Genomic DNA, 18,784 nt, shown 5'->3' with positions numbered 1-18,784 from the left:
AAAGAGCATGAGTGGGGGAGGGGCAGAGAGAGGGAGACACAGAATGAGAAGCAGGCTCCAGGCTCTGAGCTGTCAGCACAGAGCATGATACGGGGCTTGAACCCACAAACTGCAAGATCATGACCGGAGCCGAAGTCGAATGTTTAACTGACTGAGCCACTCAGGTGCCCCCAGAAAGATCCTGTATAAATTTGATTCATATCATGTTACTCTGCTCAAAATAATACAATGGTTTTTCATTGTACAGAGTGTGGCAGATTATATTTTTCAAAGATGGCTATACCAGTATTTTCTATCCCACAGGCTCTTCTTATAACATGACTTTAGAGAAATGGGATTTGTATTCTCTCTCTTGAATCTGGATAGGCTTATGACTATGGCAAAAGTAATAAAAGTAACTTTCAAGGCTAGACCAGCCTTTGCATCTTTCCAGATTCTAAGTGCCCCAAACACTCTGGGAAATCATGGAACACAAACAATCCATCCTTATAATGCCCTGTCTGAATTCCTAACCCACACATGCATCATAAAATGATTATTTTATGAAACTACATTTTGAGGTGGTTTGTTACACAACAAAGGTAACTGGAGCATCGGATAAAAACCAAAGTCCTTACGGTAGCTACAAGGTCTCCCATAATCTGGCTCTTTGTTATGGCCCTGACTGACCTCACCTCCTACCACCCTCCCCCTTCCACTCTAGGCATCCTGGCTTACTTGCTATTCTTTGACTGTAGCAAGCCGGTCCCTGCAACAGAGTCTCTACATTTGTTACTCTCACTGCCTGGAGGTTCTGCCTCCCAGTTATTTTCATACTCAATCTCTCATCTCCTTCCAATTTCTCTTTTCCATCTTCCTTGCTAGGATATCCAGGCTTCAAGATGCCTGGTGCCAATGATAGCTGCCTCCTGGCATCATGCTATGGCATGGTCTCCTCCCACATGGATCATCTACCAATAGAATGTAGCAGAAATGAAAGAATATGACCAGGCTAGGTTGCAAAAGACACATTGGTTTCCATGTTGCCCTCTTGGGTCATTTATTCTGGGGGAAGCCAGTTACCATGTTGAGAGGAGACACAAGCAGCAAGGTGGAGGCCTGTAAGGTGAGGAGCTAAGGTCTGTTTCTTCCAGAGCCAGCAAGTGTCTGAGGCCTCCTGCCAAACCCATGAGAGTAAGGTATATTGCAAGGGGATTTTCCAGTTCCATTCAAGCCTTCAGATGACTGCAGGCCAGCTGACATCTTAATCGCAGCCTTGTTATAGACTCCAACCCAGAACCACCCAGCTAAGCTGCACGTGATTTTATGACCCACAAAAGTTGTGAAATAACAGATGTTGTTTTAAGCCACTCAATTTGGGGATAATTTGCTCCTCAGATAACTGAAACACCTGGCTACCCTATTTAACAATGTAACCCCTCTCTTCCCAACATTCTGTCCCTCTTTCTTGGTATTTTTCTCCACTGCCCTTATTACCACCTAATATACTACATATTTTACTTACTTATCTTAATTACTGACTCCTCTCCTGCTCCCCACTGTAATGTAATCTCTAGAAGGATAGACATTTTTGCCTGTTTTAGTCTCTGCAAATCTGCAGTCCAGGCATATGGCCAGCATTCAGTAAATATGTGTTAAAAGGATAAATCTCCCATGCCACTCTGTGATCAATTGGTTATGGCTACCTGAAACCCCGCGTTAATAGCAAGGATCGCCTGAGGTTAGCAGGAAGAATGCTGCCGTCATAGTGATGACTGCTATGGCTATAAGAGCGGCAGTGCCATCACACTTGCCATGCAAATGTCCTCCCCACTCCACCCCTGCATCTTTTCATCAGGCACAATTCCTACCCAAGTTAGCCTATACCAATGATTACAGAGTTTATGTTTTGTCGAGGCCACCAGATTAAGCAACTCATTCCACAGTTCAGCATTTGTAACATTAGTAAAAATATTTCTCTCCTAATTCTCAATATAAATGTCAACATTCAGTTTGTCTGTTGGCTCTTGATTATCTTCTGGAGAGGCAAAGAATAACTGGTCACCATTATTTTTGAACTAACTACTTAAAACACAGAAAATAAACATTAAGAAATGAAAATTATATGGCTTACAGGGGGGGAATTTGAACCTTGAATACTGTCCAACCATAGAAATCAGAGTTTATGTAGGAGTTTGAAAGTAATTTTCAAAATGGATTCAATATTTATGCAGCCCATGAGAATATCACCAGCCCTGATCACAGGATGGAGTGCAGCACGCATGAAAATTAGGTCTGCACCATTGCTCATGGGCCTAGAGATCCTCTTTGAACACATTACTCTTCTCTGTTCATTCAAAAAACATTTTCTGATTGCCTACTGTGTTCTTGACATGGCTTTAAGTACAGGAAATTCAGTAGGGGAGTAAGCAAAGTTCCTGCCTCAAACATCTTACATTATTTTCCTGAAATGGCATGATTTTCTATCTGGCTCTGCTCACCCCAGTTAGACAGTCAAACTCATAGGTCTAAGAGATTTCTATGTTCAGCACTGTTCTTTGTCCCTTATCACATGGAATTGTAAGATAGCAGAGTAGGACAACCCACATAGTTTTGATCGGCCTGTCAGTTTTTAATTGGTTTTCCTCAAATCCAGAACCCTTATCTTTTATGAAACAAGAGGCAAAAATTTTAATTCCACCTTCCAAGTCCAAGCATTACTTTTAGAGGATCTGGGTATCTTCAAGGTAATGATTGCCCAGGTTCCTTCTGGGGAGACTGGAGAAGTCTGTTGTGAGAAAGGCATCCAGCAGCTGAGTGGGCACCAGGTCTATTCAAGACCCATCCGTCAAACTGAAACCTGGATCCATCACAGGCATGTGAAGCAGGTTTGGGTAGGTGTGTGGGTGATGATGTAATGGGTTCAGTTTTCAATTTGTTGGCCATAAGAGAACTTTGGAAAATCCAAGAAGACAGTCCTATTAGTGGGAAATACAATCAATGATCCATTCAGCATTCCATCACTGTATTGGTGACAGCTGACATGCAGGAACTACAGATCAAGGAAGAGAGGGTTGAGGGTATATTTCTAGGGCACATCAACATTTCACATACATTAACTCATTTGACCCTCACCATAATCACTATGGCAGGTTGAATGGAGATTATTTTAGTCTTTGTTTTATAGACGAGAGATGAGAAATTCTGAGAAATCAGTTTGCTCAAGGTCTCATGGAGCAAAGTCAAGAATAGGCCTGGTATGACCCCTTCTGCAACATTTACTATCCTGCAACATGGCCTTCTAGGGAGAAAGACTGTATCAGTATTGTCCAAATTCTGTTGCTTCTGCATTTTTGATAATCACTCTGGAAACTCCTTATACATGGGAAAGGGAGAAAAGGCTCTATCAGCTGGATTTCTTTTATGTGCTGTGGATGGAACATAAAACTAGAGTCTTAGCATCCAAGATCTAAGCATCTTAGATGGCTCCTGTCACCCTGCCTGTAGCTGACTGCCCTCTGGCTCCAAACATACCTCTTTTTTCCTACTAAAATCTGACCCAAAGAAATATAGTTGAAATCCTGACAATTTTGTATTTTTGTAACACAGTGGTCCAGACAGAGATGAAAAGATTCAAGCAAAAATCTTTTTTTTTTTTTTTTTTAAGGAAAACAAGCTAAAAGTAATTTCTTCTTTGCAAATTCCGAGCTTCACCTTTGTGTGCCTTGAAATTCCTTGGCAATGCACTTAATTTTGGGGAATCTGAGTTTATTAGAGGAATGTTGGGAGGAAGAAGGCTACCTGCCCTCCCAGCTCAGTGTTAGATTTAACTGTGAGTGTGTCTGCTTTGGTTTGTTATAACTATAAGACACAGTGATGGTCTGAGTCTCTCCCTCACTACCTGGAATGAAGATAGGGTATTTTCTGGCTCTGTTCCAGACCAATAACCAGGGGATAGACAAGGAGACGCTGAATTACAGTACTTTTTGAGGAGTATGAGCTTATCCCATCCTCTCTACATCTGCCAAGTTTCCAGAAACTTCCAAGGGAACAAAATTAGCCTACAGCACCCTTTGGGAAAGTCTGGTGGAGGGCACTGGCACTGGTTTTTCCTTGATAAGGCATTACTAATGGGAATGTGATTTACAAAAAAGTATACCCCACGGACAGACTAATAAGAACTACTCCTACAGGGGTGCCTGGGTGGCGCCGTAGGTTAAGCGTCCGACTTCAGCCAGGTCACGATCTCGCGGTCTGGGAGTTCGAGCCCCGCGTCAGGCTCTGGGCTGATGGCTCAGAGCCTGGAGCCTGTTTCCGATTCTGTATCTCCCTCTCTCTCTGCCCCTCCCCTGTATCTCCCTCTCTCTCTGCCCCTCCCCCGTTCATGCTCTGTCTCTCTCTGTCCCAAAAAATAAATAAATAAACGTTGAAAAAAAAATTTTTTTTTTAAGAAAAGAACTACCCCTACCATGTTATCATGCATTTTATCTGGACACTTTAGGAATGTTACTTCCTCATCTCACTTAATATTTGCAAAACGCCAGTGAGAAGCATAATTTTCTCCATTTTACAAATGAAAAAACCGAGAGTCAGAGGTATCACATAATTGGCCGAGATTCACAAAGCTGGTAGGAAGCAGAGCAATGAGTGTCTGACTTCAGTGTCCATTTTGCCCAGGTGGGGATTCTGTCCCTGGGTCTGTAGCCCTTTGTTAGGGAGTTCATTTCAAATTCAGCAGGCTGCTTTCCAAGTCAGCCTTCTGTCCTGGATGGGGGGCTCCCATAGCCCCTGATCACACTGCAGTGCAGCGGAGTTGGAGGGCTAGTTAAAAAACAGAAGTGGGGCGCCTGGGTGGCTCAGTCGATTGAGTGTCTGACTTTGGCTCAGGTCATGATCTCACAGTTCCTGAGTTCGAGCCCCGCATCGGGCTCTGTGCTGACAGCTCAGAGGCTGGAACTTGCTTCAGATTCTGTGTCTCCTTCTCTCTCTGCCCCTCCCCTGCTTGTGCTCTGTCTCTGTATCTCAAAAATAAATAAATGTAAAAAAAAATTTTTTTTAATTAAAAAAAAACAGAAGCAAGGTTGCCACACGTAGCAAATGAAAATATAAGACACTCACTTAGCTTTAAGTTTGATAAAAAATGAGTAATTTCTTCTAAAAAATGTTTTTAAAGCAGGGTCCATGCCCAACGTGGGGCTTGAATACATGACCCTGAGATCAAGAGTCACATGCTCTACTGACCAAGCCAGCCAGGCGCCCCAATAGCAAATAATTTCTTAGTACATGCCAGATATCGCATGGAACATACTTATACTAAGATTTTGGGGGTCTGTCTGAAATTCAGTCAAAACTAGGCATCCCATATGGAGCCTGGCAGCATGAGATGGGAAGGAAGCACAGTCCCAGCCTTCAACCAGCACAGTGCTGGGCTCAGCTCTTCTTCCTGGCTTGGTATTTCAGGCAACCCTTCCCTCTCCCAAATTTCTCAAATCTCCAGAGACTCGGCCTGCTTTCCTCTCCTTTCATGGAGCCACTTCCTAATCCCAATGGAAAATTTTCCTGGAGTCCTCATACTTCCCAGCTTCTTTTCTCTGGCCCTCCAAATAAGTACACATGCTCTCTTGCTTCCTTTTTAGGGTTTTCCCACTAACCATCACAAGAACACCAACAGGGGTGGTAAAAGGAATAATAAGCATGAAGAAACCCAGAAGCTTCCAAAATGATCATATTGGTCTCTTGGTAATTATTTCCCACTTTCTCAGCAACACCCCCACTCCCACCTCCTACTGCTCCACCCCCAGGTCTCTCTTTCTGAGCTGGTTCTAGACTTCTCCTCAGACTGGTGCCAGAGTCCATCAGCCCTACAGGCTTCTCATTCATCAGTCATCTCTCTCCACTGACCCTTGACCCAAGCAAGGCCAAATGCTGCCTTTGTTACACACTGCTGTGTTGAATGAAGCTATAGCCAGAAGAGGGGTGCCCCCTCCTGCACTGGCAGACCTTCATGCCCGTGTATAAACTATCTCAGGAAACAGACTCCCTTCTTCCTTTACCATTTCAGTCCTTGTCTTTAAATCCTAAGTCCAGGGCAACTGCAACTATGCTCCTGCCTTTAGACCCCCATTCTTTTGGCACCATCAAGTAAGCCTGGTCCTTCCTACACAGCCAGTACTACAACTGTTTCATTTCTCTTGATCTCCACCAGTCTGGCTCCTCACATTGCTGGGCATCCAAGGAAGAGCTGTCATCACCTAGCAGCCCACTGGCTGATTCTGGCCCACAGATTTTGGGCGGAGAAATTGTACAATGCGTTAAAAATTAGCTAACATCAAAAAGGTTTCATTGTAACTTCTGCTTCTGGCTTATCTTTATAAATCAGAAGATCTCAGGCCACCAGGCCCACATTTCTGCCCATTCCGGGGTGCCTGCACACCCTGGTTCCCCATTTCCTTCCTCCAGTTTCTGCCAGTCCCGTCAGGACTGACACTCAGCCATTCACTGGAGAATTACAGGACTTTCACACATGACTGGCAGACTAGACATAGACTCCTGATTAACACATTACATAACAGGCTGAGAACCAGGTTAAATTATAGTAATTTTTTTTAATGGGTAGTTAAAACAGTTCTAAAAGAAATCATTAGGGGCGCCTGGGTGGCTCAGTTGTCTGAGTGTCCGACTTGGGCTCAGGTCATGATCTCATGGTTCGTGAGTTCAAGCCCCATGTCGGGCTCTGTGCTGATGGCTCAGAGCCTGGAGCCTGCTTCAGATTCTTTCTCCCTCTCTCTCTGCCCCTCCCTGGCTTGCATTCTGCATCTCTCCCTCTCTCTCGCTCAAAAATAAACATTAAAAAAATTAAGAAAAAAAAGAAATCATTTATTTTCTCTTATGACTGTATATGCTAATTTGAGGATTATTGAAAAGCATGCATATAGTTATTCTGGCTGTCCTTTACAGGTTTAGAATTAACTGAATCTAGTGCTACAAAATATATAGACATTGTAAAATTACATCTCATTAAATTTATAGGAAAAGTTCGCTGGTAAATAATTGTGGATTTGCTCATTGAATTTATTTCAAAACACTTTTCGTGTTACAATCTGCCAAATCATATGGAATAGGAGTCTCTTCATTTTTGCCAACATGGGAATAATAGGCGAAAGCCATGGGCAAGCGGATGGAACGTGGAATTTCACTCTCCCTCTGCAAAGACTCAGAAGAAAAGAATATGTTTGTCAGCATCTTTATGATAACAGCACAAGCAAAGACAATACTGAGTTTCTTCAGTACTCCCCAAAGTAGAGAAACATCTCGTGATTACTGTTGACAACAGTGTTGTCTGTCCTCAGAGCTCAGGCGCTAGCATCATCTGCTACACTTGATCATCTTACCTACAAAGTTATCCTCCTGAATAATGTAAGAAATACTTCCTGGCAAGTATTTGAGAGCCATTTTGCAAAATAAAGCACCTTGATGGATCAATAACATACATAGATGCTAATTAACATATCCATCATACAATCATTATATTCATCACATTATAAAGTACATCTTAATGGAGAAATGTTTTCTTTCTTATTTTTGTTGGAAAAGTCAGAGAATTTATCCCCGCTTATCCAAATCTGGCCCATATTGTTAGAAGAGATCACAAAACTAGACAGTCACAGATTTTAAAGATGTCTTGGTATTGGGTGACGCATTTTATCCCTTTTCCATCATCAGAGTTAACTGGAAGAATGCAGGACAGGTTTGGCTCACAGAGAGAGAGCCAAAAGACGACCCCACCTGAGCAGAGTATATGTCCAAATTCTGCTCAAATTTTGCAAATGAAGAAGCTGAGACTAAAGAAGAGGAATTAGCAGGACAAAGCCTCACGGTTGGTACAAGACACAGGAGTCTGGGTTGGTGTGCTACTCTTTCTGGCATTGCCTCCTTAGAAAATGCAAAACGACGTTGAGGATCCTCTGTGGAAGAAGTCAGGAGCATGCATTGTACCCTTTAAAAGATTTTCATTAAAATGGTGAAATACACAATGTTTTTACATAAAGGGACAAAAAGATGTCCATATATGTGACTAGAAGAATATATACCCAATGCTAACACTAGAATATAGGCTCTGATTACTGCTGTCTTCACGGCACTGACAATTTTGGGGCACAGTAGGTGTTTGATAAATAGGGTGACCATATGTGCTGGTTTGCCTAGGACATCCCCATTTATGCCTCTCATCCTGAGGGTGGGCCCCTTAGTGCTCCTTTCCATTCTCCAAAATCTCCAATATTAACTAAATATTAATAAATGCACTTGAATGAATAATTTATGAAGGATGGGATTCATTTTTATTTTTCTGTTTTGATTTATCTGTATTTTCTAAATTCTGTATTAATAAACATGTGTATTTGCATATTAGGAAAAAACATTTTTTAATTAAAAATAAAAAATTTGGGGCGTCTGGGTGGCTCAGTTGGTTAAGTGGCCAACTTCAGCTCAGGTCATGATCTCGCAGTCTGTGGGTTCAAGCCCCGTGTCGGGCTCTGTGCTGACAGCTGGGAGCCTGGAGCCTGTTTCAGATTCTGTGTCTTCCTCTCTCTCTGCTCCTCCCCCGCTTGCACTCTGTCTCTCAAAAATGAATAAACATTAAAAAAATAAAATAAAATAAAATAAAAAATTTGCCTCTTGATCAAATCAGCTTCAGTTCAAATAGTCAATCCTATGAATCATGGAATTTCCTGATGATAATCTAAATATTGCAATAAACCTCCAGAATTGAATTTTTTTTAAGTTTTAATTATTATTTTGAGAAAGAGAGAGAGTGGGAGCAGGGGAGGGGCAGAGAGAGAGGGAGAGATAGGATCCCAAGCAGGCTCCACACTCTCAGCATGGAGCTTGATGTGAGACTTGAACTCATGAACCATGAGATCATGACCTGAGCAGAGACCAAGAGTCGGACATTTAACCAAATGAGCCAGACAGGTACTCCCAACATGGAATTTCTTTTTTAAACCTACAATTTACAAATAGAATGTTAAATTGCTCTAGAACACTAGAGCAAAACTGAAAATCACAAATATTTTTTTAAATCAGATTACAACATAGTGTGGTTTTCAAATTAAGCCATTTCTATGTTAAATTATTTGGCAACTGGATCTCTATGATAAGTAAAGAGACTCTCTGAATGTGTTCTTTTTGGTTTAAAAAAATAATTAATTTTTTGTTAATTTCTCTCTAGGAGTGTTTTGTGTTAAGAATTCCTACTCGTGGGGCACCTGGGTGGCTTAGTCGGTTGAGTGTCCAACTTCAGCTCAGGTCGTTATCTCAGTCTGTGAGTTCGAGCCCTGCGTCGCTCTGTGCTGATGGCTCAGAGCCTGGAGCCTGCTTCAGATTCTGTGTCTCCCTCTCTCTGCCCCTCCCCCGCTCATACTCTGTCTCTCTCTCTCTCTCTCTCTGTCAAAAATAAATAAACATTAAAAAAAAAAAAAGAATTCCTACTCATCCCCATTTTTGTGAAAGGTGGATATTCCTAAAAATTTAATGAAGACCTGCCTGCCCATAAACCATGTCAAATCACAACTTTTTCTTATTATATTCAGCTGAGGAAACAGAAATGTTTTTAAACAATGAACTTGATAACACAGAAATACACTTCAAAATTTGGGTGGAGGTATGTAGAGAGACAGGATGGTGAATACACGGGAAAATAAAAGAGGGAAAGAAGGAAAGCCTTGCCCACTGCCTTCCAACAGGGAAATGAATGTAATGGGACAGTGAGAGCTTCAGGGCTTCCAATAGCAAGAGAGACACCCTTCCCTCCCTGACACTCCCACCTCCCAGCTTCCAAGATGCTGTGCCCTTTGACTTCCCAGCTCTTCACACTTGGCTTCTGCCCTTTTCACCATCCCTGGGGCTCAGTTCTTAGCATTCGGCTGTGGTTCCTTTGCAAGGCTCTTCCTTCACTGTGGTGCTGGTCTCCCACTAATCCATTCTGATATCCAGAAATGTCCATCTCACCCCAAATCACCCTAAGACCAGCACATGTACACAGGCTTTCAGACCACTTTCCTTGAGATGCCCTGCCATCACTGGAACATAAATGAATAAATGTGATCGAGCACCTACTATGTGCAAGCCACCGCAGGGGATGCATTTTAATCTTTTTTCCATCATCAGAGTTAATTGGAGGAAAGGCAGAACAATATTGGCTCACAGAGAGGGAGCTGGAAGTGGACCCCACCTGGGCAGAGCACATGTGCATGGGACCCATTTACTGCTTTCATCACTTGCCTTCGTGGGACTGAGCCACATCTGGATCCCATTACAATTATGAAAGGTGCAGGCTTCATGCTTGCTCCAAAGCCCAGCTCTGATTTCACAACCAGCCTGGAGAAGCAGGAGGCAAGTAAATACTTCCTGTTCCATTTGTAATCAACATGCACTTGACATCAATAAACCAGGATAATTACATTATCATTATCATTACCATCATTATTATTGGCCACAATCGAAGAGACATTAATAGGGGTTTCTGCAGGATCCTCTTGGGACGGATGGGACTAACACTGGAGTAGGAGGGTGGAGGAGGATGCCATTTGTCGCTTTCCTTAGCCAAGCAGATGAGGCAACTCTTAAAATGCTCTCAAAAGACATAAAGATTTGATCTCACAGACCAGCAGTTGATTGCCTCCATTGTTTCTTCCACACAAAATGACAAGGTCTCCAGGCCTTGAATATTTTCTGGAACCCCAGAACATTGGAAGAGGAGGGATTTTTAAAGATAGTCAAGACTAGCCTCTTCTTCTCTCTTTCTTTTTTCTTTTATTGTTTTATTTTTGCTGTTGAGGAAATGTAGACCAAGGGACTTGATAGCACATTAGTCTGTAGAACTCAAACTAGAACTTCAGCTTTGGCCTGTCCACTTCCTCCACTGGTTGGGAAGAGCTTAACCGAGCTACCTTCATTCTTATACGTCGGCTTCTTCACCAGAAATTAGACTTTCTAATGGCTCAAGATTCTTCACCGTGGCCCTTAGGCATTCTCTTGTCCATTATCTAATGCAATATAAATATTTGGAAAACAGCCACTTGGCTTCTCCCCTGAAAACAGAACTGCTACAAGTGAACTTTACATCAGACTAGCTCTGCTGAAAACCCTCAGGGCAATGTGGCTTGTTAGACGCTGGCAAGAATTGTGGAGAGATTTTTCCTTTTGAAAAATGTCTATGTAGGAGGTGTGTGTGTGTGTGTGTGTGTGTGTGCATCTTACTTGGATATACTCTTTGTTGGATGGTATCCTATCATCAGATGAAGCCTGAAGGAGTATGGATGATGGTGGAAAGACAAATGGATTATTTTGTGTTATCCATTATTTTGTGTGATATCACATCTATGATCCTGCTGTGTTTTTAGAATTGTTCTTTTGGACAGCGGGTAAGTCACCTTGTCAATGAAACTATCTGGTGGTGACAGATGATAACTAGACTTAACTGTGGTGATCACTTTGCAATGTACACAAATGTCAAGTCACTATGTTGAATACATAAAACTAATTAAATAATGTATGTCAACTATATAGTTCAATAAGAAATTTTTTATTAAATTTTTTTAAATGTTTATTTATTTTTGAGAAAGAGAAAGACAGCGTGAGCAGGGAAGGGGCAGAGAGAGACACACACACAGAATCCAAAGCAGGCTCCAGGCTCTGAGTTCTCAACACAAAGCCAGATGCGGAGCTCAAACCCATGAACTGTGAGATCATGACCTGAGCTGAAGTCAGACACTTAACCGACTGAGCCACCCAAGTGCCCCAATAAGAAAATTTTTAAATGAAACTACCTGGGACTTTGCAATGTACACAAATGTTGAGTCACTATGTTGTATACGTAAAACTAATTGAATACTGTATGTCAATTACATAGTTCAATATAAAAATTTTTTAATGAAACTACCTGGGACATCCATACTCATAAACATGCATGAGCACATGCACACACACACACACACATGCACCACCTTTTTTATCTTCATCACTTTCACTATATCATTGGTACAGAAATGTACAAAGAGAAACAAAACCACCCACGCTCCTTATACTCATAAGAGTCTCTGGTGTCCTAGTGAATGGGTGGTAATGACTGGATGGAATCGTCCCTGAATGTATCCAAACCCTTGGAGTCTTTGATTAATAAACAAATATTGTTGATTCTAAAGTTATTTTAATTGTGATTAAAAAGAGCAAAATATGATTAATAAACAAGTTTTTACTTACAGCCACCAACTAAGTCACTTCTTTGATGAGCATTTTTAAAAGAAATAAATTATGAGACACCTCTTAGCTTCCATGATCAATCATGTCAAAGTGACCCTTTTCAAGGGCAGCTTTTCTGTTTAGGAAAAGGACAAAGGAGTAGTCCAGGGCGGCTGCTCAAAAGAACTGGCTGGACAAATGCAGAGAGGTGTCCTTTTCCAAATGTGGGCCTCTGGCTCATTTCCTTCAATTTGCTCACCTTTCTTGTATGAAATGACCTGATTTTCCTCAACATCTTGATGATTTATTGTAAATAAGGGTTATTTATAAGAGATCTTCCTGGAGGAATAGCAGAATTATGTAATGGCTTCCCAAGAGGCCAGCTTAGCATTGTAACTCCCCTTCCTCCAATTCAGGGCAGAAACAAGAAAATAAAACCTCATTTAACTGTTTATTCAACCCAAATAAATCTGGCTCCAGGGCCTGCCAAGATTTTACAGTGCCAGAGGCAAGGGGGTGAGAAACCAGAAAGGGAAAGGAGGAAAGAGAATTGTAAGACGTGGGCAAGCAAGGGAAGCAAACAGCTCACACGGCGTGAGCTTCCTGCCTCCACAGACCCTGTTTATGAAATCTGAGCTCCTGCACCCCCGACACATGGAGTCAGGATCCAAAACGGATGGAAAATGAGAAAACTTCAAGCCATTTCCTGACTTCTCCAGTGTGTTCTCACCTTTTACCAGTTGGGCCCCAGACTGGACAGGTGCGAACAACATTTCCTTCACACTGTTCCCCAGTCCTTGTTCCTTGGGGTTCAGAGGGGCTGCATGTTAGAAGGGACCTCAAAAGGTCATCCAGCTGATTCTGCTGCCTCCAGGCAACAATGCCTCACCGCAGTTGAAGATTCCATACTTTGTTTTGGAATATTCCACAACCCCCGTTGGTTGTCTGTTTCAAGATTGAACCATCCCATTTTCTTTTCTTTTTGTAGTGTTTATTTTTTGAGAGAGAGAGAGAGAGAGAAAGGCAGAAAGAAAGGGAGACACAGAATCTGAAGCAGGCTCCAGGCTCCCGTGCTATCAACACAGAGCCCAACACAGGGCTCAAACTCATGGACCATGAGATCATGACCTGAGCCAAAGTTGGATGCTTAACCGACTAAGCCACCCAGGCGCCCCATGAACCATCCCATTTTCAAAGTGTTTGCTAGTTAGAAGCAAGAGAGAAAGGAGAGCTTTATAAAAAACAAACTTTGGCTTATATTCCTTCCACATGCTTTCCCGTTTATTACCTTCTGTCCTAGGTGACAGGCATGGCAAGTAAGTTATCTTTATTATACTGAGATTGGGGGACAAAACAGTTTGTCTAAAGCACCAAACCTCTTTGCTTCGGTGTCACAGATCACTGATGACTTAGTGGGCCTCATTCCCTTATACCCACTTACAACCAGGTCTGTGGCTCTCAGAAAGATAATCTCTCAGCATCATGAAAGTATTGAGAAAAACATGGAAGGTTGAAATGCAGAAACAGTGAGTGTAGGCAACAAGTTCCAGAATAGCAGCTGTGAAGGAATGCAGATCCTCACAGTAGTTAACAATGTCCAAGAACCAAGACAGGCTCTTTGTTTATTTAATTTTAAGATAGAGGACACCTGACTGTGTTCATGGGGTAAGAGGATGGAGACAGTGAAGAAAGTGAGGTTGAATAAATAAGGGGGAAATGTTTACAAGAAGGAATAATAGAGCAAAAGCCTGATGGGAATAGGATAGTTTGTGGTACATAACTCGGTTGGAGCAATTAACCATGGACATCAGAAGGACATCACCTCTTCTGAGATGGATGGGAAAGGGATGAAGGTGTAGGTGCACGAAGACAGAGTGTAGGTAGAAGTGGAGGGGGCTACCTGACAGCAGGGGTCAAAGTCATCTGCTGAGCGAGAGCAGAGGATGTTACTGGGGGGTTGAGAAATAGTGGGGATTCTTGGTGGCCCTATAGGAAGTGGGAGCATTACCTAGGGGATGAGAAGCTTTGCAGAGCAGCGCGGAAGCCAGTGAAGGAGTGCTGATTTCCACCCAAGGTTGTGTGGGACTTTTGCTAATGTCACTCGGCAGCCTAGGTTTGGGGACGGCGATCTGGGCTGGTTGAGATAACTCAGAGTTGGAGGTTCTCAAGAAGGTGGGCAGAGGAACGAGGTACAGAAGTTAAACATGCTGGTTAGAAGGATTTGGACTGGAGGAGGCAGAAATAGAGTCAGAGAAGGCTGGGTGACAGCAAAAAAAGCAGGAGGCAGAAAACCAGGTGCCATGAAGGAGTTGAAGAGTCAAAGGCCTGGAAGGGAGGATGCTGGGGTCAGACGCTGAGACACTTGGGATTTTAAACCTTAGAAGTGGAGCAGTTCTGGGAGATAACACAGTCTCCACGGTGGCCTCAAAAGTGGGTAGCTAAAGAAGAGTGTAATATGAGACTAACAATATATCCACAGCTTGCTCTTTGGGTAGGGAAACCGGGGCCCTTGCCAGGATCCCACTTGGTGATGGAGGGGTGCACAGTGGCCCACCCCTTATTCTTCTTTTCTGACCATAATTCAAACTCAACATTTCTATCATTAAAGCTATCCCAAAGGTCCTGTGAAAGAAGCTGACAGTTGATACAGCTGCCACAGGTGCTGTGTTCTCAGATCAGCTCTGTCTAGGGAGGTTGACCCAGGCCTCATCCAGCCCTCTTTTCTGACAAAGTCACTGACAAAGATTCTATGCTTGTCCAAACTTTAGTCAGTCTCCTGAACCTTCTCCTAGGCCTATCTGTGCACTTTCTTGTAAAATCCAGTTTTAGCAAGAACTGCTAAAGTCACTTAACCAGGACCCCCTGCCCTGGATATGTGATGGGGTTCCACATCCTCCCCTCTCCCCCCAGGGGATCTGCTCACCCTGGCCTGTCTTCAGCAAGAATCCTGTTAGGTCAGTTGAGTCAGAATCTCTCTATCCCTGATATTTCTTCTCAGCAATTTTCTATCCACTGACTTCCACCCCACTCCTTGGCTATAAATTCCCACTCGCCCATGTCAAATTCAGAATTAAGCCCAGTTCTGTTCCAGGGTCTCTTATCAACCACTGTCATAGTCCTGAATATATATATTCATTTTATAACTACTTACTGACCAGCTCTGTTTTTAATTTGATAGCACTGAGAGACTTTAAGGAATCTTCTTGATTTCAATCTTGAGAGCTTAGGGGTGTGTATTGAAGAATCATAGCACCTCCTAATAATTCCTTAACTTTTACCTGCAAGTTTATCAAAACTCTCTTTAATCCATTTGTGTTTTCAGCATGTACAACACCCCAGGGGTAATGTGTTACATAAATTTATCACTTTCTCTATAAGGTAATTTTTTCTTTTACTTGTCCTGAACTTGCCCCTTTCAATCTTTCAAAGATACTGTGTAATTTAAAATTTTGGATTTACACACTTTATAATTTTAGAGATGGTTTTCCCCAGCCTTCACCTCCATAGAGTTGAGCTTTAGTCAGTTTGTCTGTTCACATCCAGTCCCACTACCTTCACATGCCCCTCCTGACAGTGCTGTTAATCAGGTAGTGATGCCTCTTGATTTACATCAGAGCTTTCAAAGCACTCATAACTCATCTTATTTGAGCCCCACTGAAATCCTAAGAGTTAGGAAGAACCTTCTACTCATTGCATAGATCAAAAAGAGGTTGACTTGCCCAAGGACACACTTGACTTTATTCCAAATTCTAGGCTTTCTCCATACCTCAAGCACAACAGCACTACAGTTAGGAGAGTGACTTTTCAGGTTCTAGCTCAAAGCTCCACCCTGTCCCTTTCTATGAACTTAGGCAATTTATTCAGTTGCTACAAGTCCAAATAACTTAATCAATAAAACCAGAGTGGATGTTTTTATCCTGAAAGTCTGTTATGTGAATTGAATGAGATTATATCTATGAGTGCTTAGAACAAAATTCCTTGTCCTTTTGCTGAATTATAAGAGACCTTGACGTTCATAACTTACAAATATAGTTTGGAAAATTCTTCCATGACTGCGCTACTTAATAGTTTGCCAGGCTTAAGCTCATTTGTACGTTTTCTGTCTGCTCGCATGTCATTGAAACAGCCCAACAACAGCAGAATACACGTTATTTTTAAGTGCACATAGAACATTTACCAAGATAGACTGTATTCTAAGTCATTAATCAAATTTCAATAAATTTAAAAGGATTAGCATCCTACAAAGCTTGTGCTCTGCCTGACCACAGTGAAATTAATGAGAAATAACATATATCTGGAAAACCCCATATTTGGAAACTAACACATTTCTGAATAAGCCATGGGGTCCACAGATCAAAGAAGAAATTAAGGGGGAAATTAGAAATTAGAAAGTGTTTTGAGCTAAATTAAAATGAAAGCACAGCATATAAAACTTAGCAATATAAATATTGCTAACTCAATATTTAGAAGGAAATATATATGGCAATATTATAAGCTAATAAATATGCTATATCAGAAGGAAGATCTTGAACAAATGACCTAAACTTCCATATGAAGAAACTAGGAGAAAGGGAGCAATGATAATAAAGATAAGAGCAGAAATAAGTGAAACAAAAAAAGAGAAAAACCATAGAGAAAATCAATAAAGACAGAACTTGATTCTTTAATAAAATCAATAAAGTTAATAAATATCTGCCTTGATTGATTAAAAAAATTATAACAAAAATTAAGAATATCAGGAATGAAGGAGGTATCATTGCTGCAGGTCTTAAAGGCATTGAAATGAACAAAAGGAAGATAATCTGAACATATTTATGCCAATATATTTGACAACTTGGATGAAATGGACAAATTCCTTGAAGAACACCAACAACCAAAACTCACTCAAGAAGAAATAGAGAACCTGAAAATCCTTATATATATGCTAAAGAGACAAAGTCTAGAGTTATGAACCTTCCCATTGCAGAAACAAAGACCTCAAGGCCCAGATGGATTTACTGCTGATTCTATGAAACATTTAAGGCAGAAATAATATAAATTCTATATACATTTTTCAAGACAATTGAAGAGAAGGGAAAGGGAACATTTTCCCATTCAGTCTATGAGGCCAGCACTATTCTAATATGAAAACTAGAAAGAAACATTACAAAATTATAAACCAATCTCATGAACATAGATGTAACACCCATAATAAAATTCTAACAGATCAAATCCAAGAATACATAAAAAAAGATAATATATCATTAAAAATGGGGCTTATTCCAGAAATGCAACTTGGTCTAAAATTCAAAAATCAATGCAATTAACCGTATTAACAGAGAAAAAAAGAAAAACTATATAATCACCTCAATGCAAAAAAGAAAAGAAAAGAAGATGCTACTCCATTTCTGATTAACAACAACAACTCCCAGGACAGTAGGAATAGAAAGTAACTTCCTCCACTTGATAAAGGCCATTTATGGCAAAACTAACAGCTAATATCTTAATGGTGAGTGACAGAATGCTTTCCCCTACGATTAGGAACAAGGTGTGTACGTCTGCTTTCAGCACTCCTATTCAAATTGTACTGGAGGTACAATAAAGGAAAAAAAATAAATAAAAGGCATCCAGATAGGAAACTATCTTTATTTTAAGAAGACATGATCATTTATTTACAAGATGCTAAGGAAAATTTTTTTAAGTCACGAGAACTAATAAATGAGTTTACAATATCACTGAAATACATGAAATTTTTATGTATAAATGTTACAAAATATGTGTAATATCTGTACGACAAACATACAAAAAACTACAAAACACTGATGGGAAAATCAAAGGATCTAAATAAATGATGAGATGATAATACCATGTTCATGGATTAGAAAATTCAATATCATTAAGATGTTAATTCACTCCAAATAGATCTATAGGTTCATTGCAATTCCAATCAAAAGCTATCTCAGCGAAATCTTCTTGTGGAAATCTACAAGTTCATTAAAATTTTTTAATGGAAAGCTGAAGGAACTAGAATAGTCAAAGCAATTAAAAAAAAAGTTGGATGGGGAACTCAACTTTTCCCTGGATGGGTGGCTCAGTCAGTTAAACATCCAACTCTTGGTTTTAGCTCAGGTCATTATCTCACAGTTCATGAATTCAAGCCCTGTGCCAGGCTTTGTGCTATCTGTGCTTGGGATTCTTTGTTTCCCTCTCTATCTTCCCCTTTCTCTCCCCTCAAAAATAAATAAAAATCAAAAAAAAAGAAAAAAATTGGATACACCACCCAATTTCAAGACTTTCCATAAGCTTCAGTAATCAGTACAGTATGGTATTGATGGAAGAATAGACATGTAATAAACCAATGTAATGGAATAGAGAAACCATATATAGACCCATACATTTACCTCAATTGATTTTTGTCAAAGGTGCAGAGCCAATTCAATGTTTTCAATAAATGGTATTGGACCAAACAGATGACCATATGGAAAAAAATAAAGTTAAATACATAACTGTAACATATACAAAACTTAATTCAAAATTGGTGAGATATAAATACAACACCTAAAACTATAAAACTTTCAGAAGAAAA

The 18,784-nt window shown here is 40.9% G+C and overlaps 1 long non-coding RNA gene across 1 annotated transcript in view; it reads right to left on the bottom strand.

The window, feature by feature from the left end:
* Positions 1 to 18,784, bottom strand: part of LOC113602030 (uncharacterized) — a 48,222-nt gene that overhangs the window by 26,123 nt on the left and 3,315 nt on the right. The gene's annotated exons all lie outside the window — the stretch shown is intronic.

Source organism: Acinonyx jubatus, chromosome B3, assembly GCF_027475565.1.
Source record: "Acinonyx jubatus isolate Ajub_Pintada_27869175 chromosome B3, VMU_Ajub_asm_v1.0, whole genome shotgun sequence".
NCBI classification, from domain to species: Eukaryota; Metazoa; Chordata; class Mammalia; order Carnivora; family Felidae; genus Acinonyx; species Acinonyx jubatus.
Note: the sequence above shows the minus strand (reverse complement) of the source record. Positions and strands in the feature narration are given on the sequence as shown.